This window comes from Hypomesus transpacificus, chromosome 21, assembly GCF_021917145.1.
Source record: "Hypomesus transpacificus isolate Combined female chromosome 21, fHypTra1, whole genome shotgun sequence".
NCBI classification, from domain to species: Eukaryota; Metazoa; Chordata; class Actinopteri; order Osmeriformes; family Osmeridae; genus Hypomesus; species Hypomesus transpacificus.
This window is the reverse complement of record NC_061080.1, coordinates 6,501,937-6,513,084: the sequence shown is the minus strand read 5'-3', so window position 1 is coordinate 6,513,084 and position 11,148 is coordinate 6,501,937. Positions and strand designations below refer to the sequence as shown.

Sequence of the window (11,148 nt, the reverse complement as noted above, 5' to 3'; positions counted from 1 at the left end):
ACAACATCATACTGTCCTTATAGCTTGCGGTTGCAATGAGCATACGGTCGGAACAGCACCTCTTTCCAAGTTCAGCTTCCTAGCAAATCCTGCTTGAAATTGTCCAAGGTTGTCAAAACTGTCTTGGGTGAAATGTTCAGAGCAAATGAATGATTGAGTGTCGAACTTCGCCGGGATCTTCTCATAGACAACAGCAGCCATGCCTGTTGAATGTTTGGCTCCTTGGGAAGACTGAGTGTTAGCCTTCCCTGTACAGCCTGGAACACAGCATTTACGACCGTGGTCCATTTTCAATATCCTTGTTATAATTCAAAACGTTCTTCTTTGTAATTCCTTATAAGTAGCCTACACAGAGCAGCGCGCAGCTAAACTAGTATCGGAGATAGACGCTACCTCGGGCTGGTCTGGATGTAAATTCTGGGGCGTGACAAAGATACGGACCAGAGCCAATAAGAGGGCGATCACCGGTCCTACGTAGGACTGGTAGCTTTGTTGAAAAGCTAGCGTTTTACAGCCAAATTTGTTCTTTTTGAGATTTGAATAGGAAAGAGGTGTCAATGGACTTTGATATTCACGGTATGTTCAGTTTACCCACCGAACTGTCGTTATTCAACTATGACAAGGTAAAATCGGTTTTGCAGTCAATTGCCCCTTTAACGTAAGTGTTCCATTTCAGACAGCACTTATCAGCGACGGAGTGCACTGAATATGTAAGTGCACTGTTTTGCAGTGTACTTCGTAAAGTGCGCGGTAGTAGACACAGCCAATGACTATCATCGCAATTTCTTTCTGCATATCGTCCGCCATGCTTATTCTTAAATCTCGAGAGATTTTGCGTCTTCTTGTGTTAACAGTCGGGACCATAGAGTTAATATAACTAGAGTAAGCTACTTTTGTCTTAGTGCTCAGTGGCGCAGTGAGGCAAGCGAGATCGCGAGACTGCTGCCATCTTTCCACTTCCGTGTCTTCCTGTCTAGCTTTAAACAGTGGCTCTTTTTTTCCCTAGCTCCCAGAGCTCATGTAAATCGGCTATCGGCCAATGTGAACTTTTGTGCTCGTGCCCTGTTAGTATCCGCCAGCACATTTGCAGGCAACTTTCATTGACTAAGCAAATAAATGGGTTGCTAGTTTACCCATTTCGGATTTGTTTCAAACTTAGCAAAAATCGGGAAAAATTATTCTATAAAAAAGCTAATAGTATGAGCCAGGTTGGAGAATCAAACAAAAATTATTGGGGGAGATAGTTTTGTAAATGTTGAATGGAGTTAATAGAATAAAAACGACCGGAAGAGTCGGAAACCTAACCGTACATGCAATACCACCTACATCCACCGGAGCCGTTGCTTCAAGCCGAGGGGCGAGGGGTGGGGGCTTGGTCGGGACACTAGTTGGAAATCTGTTTGTGTGTGTGTGCTGTCTTTGTCAAATCATGGCACACCACACACTGTAGGAGCAAAACGGCTAAATCTAGGATGTTTTGTCTTCATGTGTGTGGTCTCTCACAGTTGGAAGATCTTTTAAGATAAAAAAAATCGTTAAGTGTGTCCCCAGCATAACTTGTCTAAAACTTCCCGGGAAATATTTTGTCCGCCCCCTAAAAATCCCGCCACTAGTTACACTGACGTAATGAGCCAAACCAATGACAGGTTAGGTAGTCAAAACATTAATACCCAAAGGCCAATCACATTTTAGTAGTGGGAGGAGGATAGCAAACTTCACGGAGGTACTTCTAGTGTCTTCAGGATAGCGTGCTTGTTGGAACCAGACCAAAATACTCGCTTTAAAAAGGTATTTTACATCTAATTTGAGTCTTAATAATATTATTATCTAAATAGGGTGTATCATAAGTTGCCTTTATTACATTTCAGAAATCACTTGTTTTTTCAAACCATATAAAAGGTAGTTTTCCAGATCCATATTAGTTTAAGCAGGGGTTAGACGATTTGTTCGTAGCTAGCTAGATAGGCCACATAGGCTAGCAGTTTTCTTTAATCCTCACTAGTGTAGCTACTCGATATGTGTTGTTGGTGACAGATAAGCCTATAGAGACAGACATTCAGTCAGCTGGAAATGGTAATGAGGGTTAGCTTTTGATAGCTAGGTACTATGTTGGCGCCAGAATGATGAGTCTTACAGACGCAATTGCCCAAGCTCTCAATATGTAAGAATGGCTGACTTGTACGTGTTATTAGAGCCAGCTAAATTGCTCAATCGTGTGTGTATATAATCGAAACAGCCGACAGTGGAGCAACTAAAGAAGTGTAAACGCAATTGAGTGGCTTCCATAGACTAGCTACGGGGTGGACAAAAGAACGTAATTACTTTCGTCATATCTGGCCAACGGTTAAATACAAATACATATCCATTTAGCTGGTTCTCTTTCCAAAGCGACATACACATGGTAGAGCTATATATATGGAAAGTCCAGCAGAAAATCAAGGATAAAAAGTGAATTGTTAAAATGGGTGATGGGAATGGCAGCTACAGCTTTGAGAAAGAAGCTGTTGTTCAGTCTGTTCTATAGGATTCCGATAGAAAAATCCCCCCCAAAAAACGAAAAGAATTTGGAACCAGTCCAATTGAATATATCCCTATAGGATATAAATCTTGTAAGAATCCAATAGGACTGGTTCCAAAATATTATAGGACTTCAAATAGGATATTATCCTTTCATTCATCTTATGTAGCCTACTGTATACCTATTTACCAGTGGCGATTTATTTAAGGGTGCTTTCACACCTGACATGTTTGATCCGTTTCAATCGGACCATGGTCCGTTTTCTCTGAAAGTCCGGTTCGTTTGGATAGGTGAGAACACGCATTCTAAATCATGTACGGACCAAACAACCATGGTCCCCTTAAAAAGACGGGACTCGGTCCGGTTCCAAGTGAACCATGGTTCGGTTCGCTTTAGGTGTGAAAGTAATCTCACAGATTATTGACCTATTCCAGGAAGCAAACAAAAATGTAGTGCATTGTTGGTTGAAAAAGGATGTTGACATTTGACAGAGACAGCCGTGCCACTCATTAGCAGCAAAATTAGTTGAGGGAAAACGTGGTAGGGGTGGAACGGTACATGTATTCGTACCGAACCGTACGGTACGGGCGTCACGGTTCGGCTCGTGAAATTGCACGGAGAATACACGGTATAAAAATTAATAAAACTTGCGTGCAAATTAATTAATGTAATGCGGAACTACTGTAAGACCATCGTGTTCTTTAGGGACAATCTGTAGCCCCGCCTTTGCTCTGAAACTGATTGGCGCCGCCACCTGTGTAGCCGAGCTGTGCCTGAGTGAGTCAGAGATAGCTAGCAGCAGCACTAAAGACGTAGCCTATGCAACGCTAGTGTTAAATATGAATGTTCGTAGTGTAAGTATAGCGAAAAATAGCCTAAACTTTCCTAGACTTTTAGCTGCGGTACTAATGCTGAGGGCTCGCTGATATTGCTGTCTTACTAGAACGTGCATTTAGTCTAGCAGACGCTTTTATCCAGAGCGTAGTATCTATGAGTTGTTGCTAATGTGTGCTGATGTTATACACACCCAATAAATTCAAAATTTCCAGGCCTCTAGTTTCTACTCTGCCACGACTTTCTGTAGCTTCTCAGCTAGGTGAGTGCTTGTGTGCTGCTCATACAGGGGCCGTGTCTGTAGAACTGACGCTTTCATTTCCCACTCAGTCAATAAAATGAGCAGTCACCGTGAGGTAGCTTTCAGTAGCACGAGAAGTCCAACCATCAGTCGTTAGTGAAACGGAGGGTGCAGCTGACAACTCGCGCTCCATCAACGTCCGTGTTTTGTTGTATATGTAAGGGACCAGGGCCGGCGTTGCTGCCACTGTATCCCTGCCTGTGTTTGCGCTGTTGCTCAGCTAGTAGCCTGTCGTGGTGTAGGAGGACTGATCGACAAGCGCATCATACATTTAGCTAAGACTTGCATGTACAGTAGTTAGTCTGGAGCACTGCTTCTGCATTTTTGTTTAGCTTTTCCCCCCATTGTACCGAACTTGTACCGAACCGTGATGTCTGAACCGCGGCACGAACCGAACCGTGACTTCAGAGTACCGTTCCACCCCTAAAACGTGGGAAACTGATTAAGTGAAAGCTCTTCTGCAAATATGGGCTGATGATCATATTGCAGAGATACTTGTGGAGACACATAAGAATAGCGAGGTATTTAAATCATTTAGTGATACAGGCCTACTGAAATAAAGGGTTATTATTGCACAGTGGACCAATATAATTTGAAAGTAAAAAAACGTAGGCAGCAATACATACAAGTGTGTGTGATATTATATGGAAAAGTGGTAGCTTGTCCGATGAAAATTATTCCCATGGTTTGATGACCTGGATATAATCCTGAGTAAAAGACCAACGAGCACCCCAAAAAATGTGGTCGTAACAATTAAAGATAGAATTGCAATCTCAATACGCTGCTGTTGCTCCATTGTTTCGTGACAAGGAAGTGATTTTCCCTCAATCATTTTCTGTCAATAGATTAACAACCTGTGTGACCGCGTCATAGTTTTTTACAAACGTCATTGTATTTTTACAAACGTCATTGTATTTTTACGAACGTTGGTTGGCTTAAAACAGGACTGTGTGAACACTAACAGGACCTAAAAATGCAACAGAGTAGCAACTCATCCACTGATTCGGACCAAGCAAACGGATTAATAGGTGTGAAAGCACCCTAAGACTGCAAGGGAAGCTCAGCATTTAAAAAAATGTAAATAAAAAAATTAATGGTCAAATATTTACTACTGTGTTAACATTTTAAAAGTGTTAGAACACGCCCATATCGAAGACGAGTTCGTTCAGAATCAGCTACATATATTATCAGGTCGACTGACTGATATCCTTCTCATAAGTTCCCGTAGTGCCACAGTGCATTTCCCTGTTGAAGCTCAGCTTCCATGGGGCTGCTTTGAACAGTTTTTTTTCAGTGCTTCGAAACTATACAGTCATTGGATAAATGCTGCGATTATGTCCCGCCCTGGACGCTCAGCGTCTCTGGGGGTAAATGGAAGAGTGGGCCGGCCTGGACACTGGGCTTCCGCATGATGATTGGAGGGTCTGTCGAAAGACTGCATCTCCTTTTGATTGACAGTAATTTTGTACAATAAAAAGCAGTAGCGGTTAGAACCGAAACTGTACTGTACTGTAGCTAGTGGTACGTGCCAGTGGAGCGAGTGGTACGTGTCAGTGCTTCCGCTGGCACATGACAGTAGCTAGTGGTACGTGACAGTGCCTCTACTGGCACCTAGTGGTACCAGTGGCGGCTGGGAAGCCCCCGCAGCCCCCGCGAGGCGGGGGGGCCCCCCACGCTCTAAGGGGCCCCGCTCTGCATATCCAAAAACAGACTAGGGCTATAAAAAAAAATATATAAAATAAATACTTAGGCGCTCATTGAGGGCCCCAAGTTTCAACTGCCAGGTAAAGGAATTCCTTAGTGTAGGCAACGTAACAGATCTTCATCCACTTCCATGAGCTACATAGTCTCAAAATCCCTGAATCTGGCAACAATGGCTTTTGCGTATCTTACGTGCCTTTTGCGCCATTACGCCAATTGAACGCGCACATTTCAAAAATGCTAATCATTACGTTCTGCTAGATGACGGTAGAGACATGGGTAAAAGAAAATATGCAAGCGGTGCTTAAAAGCGCAGCAATAAACTGTTGTGTGAACAAGCTCGAGCAAAACACCCGAAGATTACACACTTATTTAGACCAGCCAGAGAGAAATATTATCAACATCTCCACTGACGAAACACTACCGCAGATGCAGGTGGCTAGCAGTAGCACGTCATCACCAGCAACCAACAATAAACATACTTGCTTAGCCTACTTATTGGCAAGAATAAATGTTTTCCTTTCCTCCATTGATTGTGTGTTATTTCGGCAATGCTATCCTTGGTGCTAAACTATCAGAAGGCTAGCGCTGTCTTTGGTTTTGAACAATGACAAATGTGTGGCGGCCTGCGGAAACCCTTCACATCATGAACATTTGTGTCTTTCTGGGTATTCTACATATTTGGAAACTGCAAACTCTCAAATATGTTTAAATCACTCAGATATCTTTATCACAACTGAAGTTATATCATTTTAAAGTTGACCCGTGTCAAATAGTGATAAAGGAGAAAATTGCATTCAAAGATTCCACTCCGTTTCATTCTAATTCTGTGGGGTATATGGAAAGGAAATCCTTTTGTTCGTAATCACATTGTGAATGTAAATGTCAGTTTAAGTATAGGCTACATTAACTTTAACTACGTTAACTATAGAAAACAACAAAAATCTAAATTTTGACAGAAAACGATTTTCGATATTTTATGGCTTATAGCTACAATGAGCGGCCGCGACATCCGACGGGTGTCCGCAGGACGCCACACAAATAGGCTGTTGTTGTGCTTTTGTTATTTTTAAACTTTTTATTTCTCTCTCACATTGGTGAATATAGGCTATAGTTAAAGGTAAACAGCAATGTATAAGATAGGATGGAGATACATTTTAAGTGGATTTAGGGGAGGGGCCTCGAGCTCCGACTTTGCGGGGGGGTCTCTGCAAAGTCCCGGCCGCCACTGAGTGGTAAGTGCCAGTGGAGCGAGTGGTACGTGTCAGTGCCTCCACTGGCACATGACAGTAGCTAGAGGTACGTGACAGCGCCTCCACTGGTACATGACAGTTACTGTTCTGTTGATAGTGGTACGCAAGTGTCTCGTAACAGTTGCATTGGTTGTCTTGCAGCATTTTTGTTGACTGTCGCATAACATTTTAGAGAGAACAGGCTATAAACTTTTATTTTCGAAATATAAGTTAAACTGTCTCGAAACCATACTTTTGACGTTTCGCTACAAGCTTACCATACAAAGTAGTCAATTTTTTAATTGTGTGTAATGTAAGGCAGACTGTTACACACGTATTGACTTAAAAACGTATTTTACTCAGAGTAACTGAATTTAAACGTCTTAATTGTATATTCAGGGAAGCAAACAGCGCGTTTTTCGGCGCCTCCCGCTTTTTCCACGTCAGTTTGGGTGACTTGTGTGAATCGTGCAGATCCGAAGTTTTTTTTAGGGGGGGGGGGGGGGGGGTCTGATTATAATTGCACCAACAGTAATTCTGGATTGCCTCCACCAAACAAGTAAATAGGAAAAAAGCAAATCAGCAGTATGCGCGCAAGCGTGAACTAGCCTACTCGCGTATTTTTTACTGTCTATGGCGAGGTGACTCAATAGGCGGATCCGGACCAGACGCGATACAAGCAAGTTTTCATTGGTGTGTGATTTTGTGCTACAGCCTATATTTTTTTCCTACTAGATGTGCTTTATATCTTCCGTGTCCAATCTAAAGCTCCATCAGGAATCACTCACTCAACGTTGGCCGCAACCTCTGTGGGTCACGCAGGTTGTGTGTGTCATTCGCAACAACGCAGGCTCATTGATTTGCAAACGGTACCTGTTTCTTCTTTAGCGAAAATCATGGCGAGACAAACCCATAAAGCGAAAAGTTGATTCCAAAACTTGCTAATTTCAGTGGGCTGACAAGTATGCTTTTGTGCTGCCGGTGGGGATGAATTAGGATAAACAATCGAAGGAAATGTGGGAATTAGGTTAACTGAAACAAGGAATGTGGTGTATAATGATATGAAATGCATGATGAAAATTGGCTAGCAATTTTGCGCAAACAAATAACAAGAAATAGGTTGCAGCAGTTTGTCTTTTGACTACACTTGCAAAATCCGGTTATGGGACTGAGCTCGAATAGCTTCGGCGACTTTTATAGTACAAAATCGCTATCATTAAAAAGGAGATGCAGTCTTTTGACAGACCCTCCAATCATCAAGCATAAACCTGGCGTGCGTGACGCTGAGCGTCCGTGGGAGGGACATAATCGCAACATTTATCCAATGACCGTATAGTTTCGAAACACAAAAACAAACTGTTCAAAGCAGCCCCATTCAAGTCCCTGGACGCTGGGCTTCAACAGAGAAATGCACTGTGACGCTACCGGAAAGTATGAGAAGGAAATCGAGTCAGTCGACCTGCTACTATAATGTATCTGATTCTGAACGAACGCGTCTTCGAGATGAAGGTGTTCTAACACATTTAAAATGTTAACACAATAGTAAATACACTGCTGTGGGAAATATTTTATACTTATAGAAAACTTATAGAAATCTCCTACTGTCATGGATTTTATTGGGAAGGTGACCATACACAGCTTGTGGCAAGAACAAACTGCCTCTCAAAAGTAAGAACCTACAGGCCTTGTCCTCCATTGATCCTGTGGTGAGGGGCCATTCCCAGGCTGTTACTCAGCTGAAGGAGTTGGCTAGTATCATCAACATTTAGTGCCCTTAGAGGTGGCCAGGAAGATTAGGAAGAAGGAGTAAAACCAGAAGAAGTGCTAGATAGTTTAATAAAAGTTTGTCTCGAAAAAAAATAAATGAAATTGAATATTACAAATTAGTGTTGGTGTATTTTGATCTTCAGAATGTCATTTTACTATGTGCATATAGGGGTGGGCCAGGGATGTCAGGGGGTTGGTGGCAATGTAAGTATATGGATATTTGCCACGGGGTGGGGGCTGAAATTACTTTTTTGACCATACATGTGTTTGCATCCCTGTATATTACACAAATCCGTTTATGTAAATATAATTAGGCTACAATTGTTTCAGTATCCACTTAACAAAACACACAGGATTCAGAAAGATCTATCTTAGGAACTGTTTTGTTTAAAAAGTTAAAGCCTAGGGCTATAATGTTAAAAAAAGATTTTTATTGAAAATATTAATGGTATGTGTTGATTCTTATTTTATTGAGAGAAATGCTTGTAAACAAAGAACTAATGTAACCTGGCTGTGCTGACTGACAGGGAACTGCAATTTAACAGTGTATTGGAAAATGAAAATACTCAAACCCTTTGTTATTACACATTCATATTTAATGTTGTCTTTAAAATAAGAAAAAAAACATAATTCTTCATTATTTCCATATGAAGAACAATGTCAATAAATGGCACCCCTTGACTGCAAAATGTAGGTAAAATTAATGATATACACACCGTCGCTTGGAGGCGCTGATAACCATACTGCAATAATAACGTCTCCGGGGGTGGCTCATGTGCATTCAGTTACTCTGAGTAAAATAGGTTTTTAATAGTTAAGTCAATACGTGTGTAACAGTCTGCTTTACACTAGTCACACCAACACGTAATGTCTAAATTGAATACTTTGTATGATAACCTTGTAGCGAGACGTCAAAAGTATAGTTTGTAGTCTGTTAACACAAACAGTTTAACTTGTATTTCAAAATGAAAAGTTTTTAGCCTGTTCTCATATTCTAAAATGGCCGCGGGGCACGACAGTAAACAAATGCTGCAAGACACCCAATGCAACTTCCACAAGACACTTGCATGCCACTATCAACAGAACAGGAACTGTCATGTGCCAAAGGAGGCTCTGGCATGTACCACAAGCCACTGACACGTACCACTAGCTCCACTGGCACATACCACTAGCTACAGTACAGTACAGTTTAAGTTCTAACCGCCTCTCATAAAAAGTCATAGCAGCTATTCAAGCTCAGTCCTATTGCCGATTTTGCAACTGTAGTTGAAAGACAAACGGCAGCAACCTATTTCTTGGTATTTGCTTGGCGAAATTGCAAACCAATTTTCATCATAGATTTCATAAATTTATACACCACGTTGCTTGTTTCAGTTTAACCTAATTTCCACATTTCCTTCTTCGAGATTAATATTGTTTTGTTAGATCGTTCGTTCGTTCATTCATTAATTCATTCAGTAGGTTAGGCTAGTGTCGTAGGGGTGAACTCGCCAGTGAACTAGCCAAATAAATGTATACTGAAAATGAGCTTCCCCTCTTTGAAAGATCAGCAGTCGCCACTGCTATTTACCTATATTATTCATATGAAGAACAAAATGTGTCAGAAAGATTTAGGCAGCTATGCATGTTTGTCTTCTGAAAAAACAAGGGTATCTTTATAAAGTTAGCCACACTATGAAACATTAAATAAAAGTCTTACATTGAATTGTGTTAAATCACATTAATAGAAGAATAACATGACTAAGGCTGCCACTAACGACTATTTCTATCGATTAATCTGTAGACTCATTTTTCGATTAATCAAAACGAATAATTTTCCTCCCCTTTTTTTTTTTTTTTTTTACCATTTCAGTTCATTTTATTTTGAAAACAACAAACTATCATTGACAAACAAACAAAGGCTTACAAATTAAAGTGCAAAACTGTAGGTTTAAACTATCAACTCCAACATTAATTAAAATATTTAGATAAGGTACATAACATATCCCAACATACACAAACACACACCCCTTTTACATTTACATTTACATTTAGCAGACACTCTCTTATCCAGAGCGACTTACAGTAAGTACAGGGACTTGCCCAAGGACACAACGTCATTTGGCATTCCCTAACCGCTCAGCCACCTGACTCCCTTTTAAACCAAAAATTCCAAGGTGCTGGTTCTGGGCTGGTGCTTATGCCAGTTCGGTAATGATTCGATTGCGATACTCGCCAATTATCCAAGAACCAGGTAGTGTACATTTACCACACACTAGAGCCGGAGTAGGGCTAACGTCTTTAAATAACTTCATAAGCCTTCATTGTCCTAGCAACGCGTCATGGTTACGGTTAACAAGTTAGCTAAATAGCATGAGAAAGAACTTCTGGAGGCGGCGATTGTCATGGTGACGCTCATAACCAGTCATTGCGGTAAGCTAATTCTGATGCGAAATAAAACATGTGGGAACACAGACTGTTACACCTGAATCTGGACAATCATACCTCTGCCTTCTACTATCAGGGGATGGGAGGCCGACCTGAAAAAAAGGCCTCAAATAACGTAAACTAGCAAATTTAGCTACTTTATGAACTCTGTTGCTACGGACGGCGGGTGAAGCGATGAATAACCTGAAAAGCTCAGAGTCTAATCAGTAGCTAGCTACCTCCACAGCAATAAAGTTGGTCGCGTTTTAATAAAGGAGGTGGGACACAACTTTGTCTACCTTAAAGCAGACACAGAGCCTAGTCAGAGCCTCAAAGTCCCACATCACTGGTCCTGGGTTTTAGTTTCATCGTCAGGTGTAATGGAAACG

The 11,148-nt window shown here is 41.4% G+C and overlaps 1 protein-coding gene across 1 annotated transcript in view; it reads left to right on the top strand.

Moving 5' to 3' along the window:
• Positions 1-1,702: 1,702 nt before the first annotated feature.
• Positions 1,703-11,148, top strand: part of cdc6 (cell division cycle 6 homolog (S. cerevisiae)) — a 53,179-nt gene continuing 43,733 nt past the window's right edge. Inside the window, exon 1 of the mRNA XM_047044011.1 lies at positions 1,703-1,788. The gene's annotated coding sequence lies outside the window, so the exon portion shown is untranslated. The remainder of the gene's footprint in view (positions 1,789-11,148) is intronic.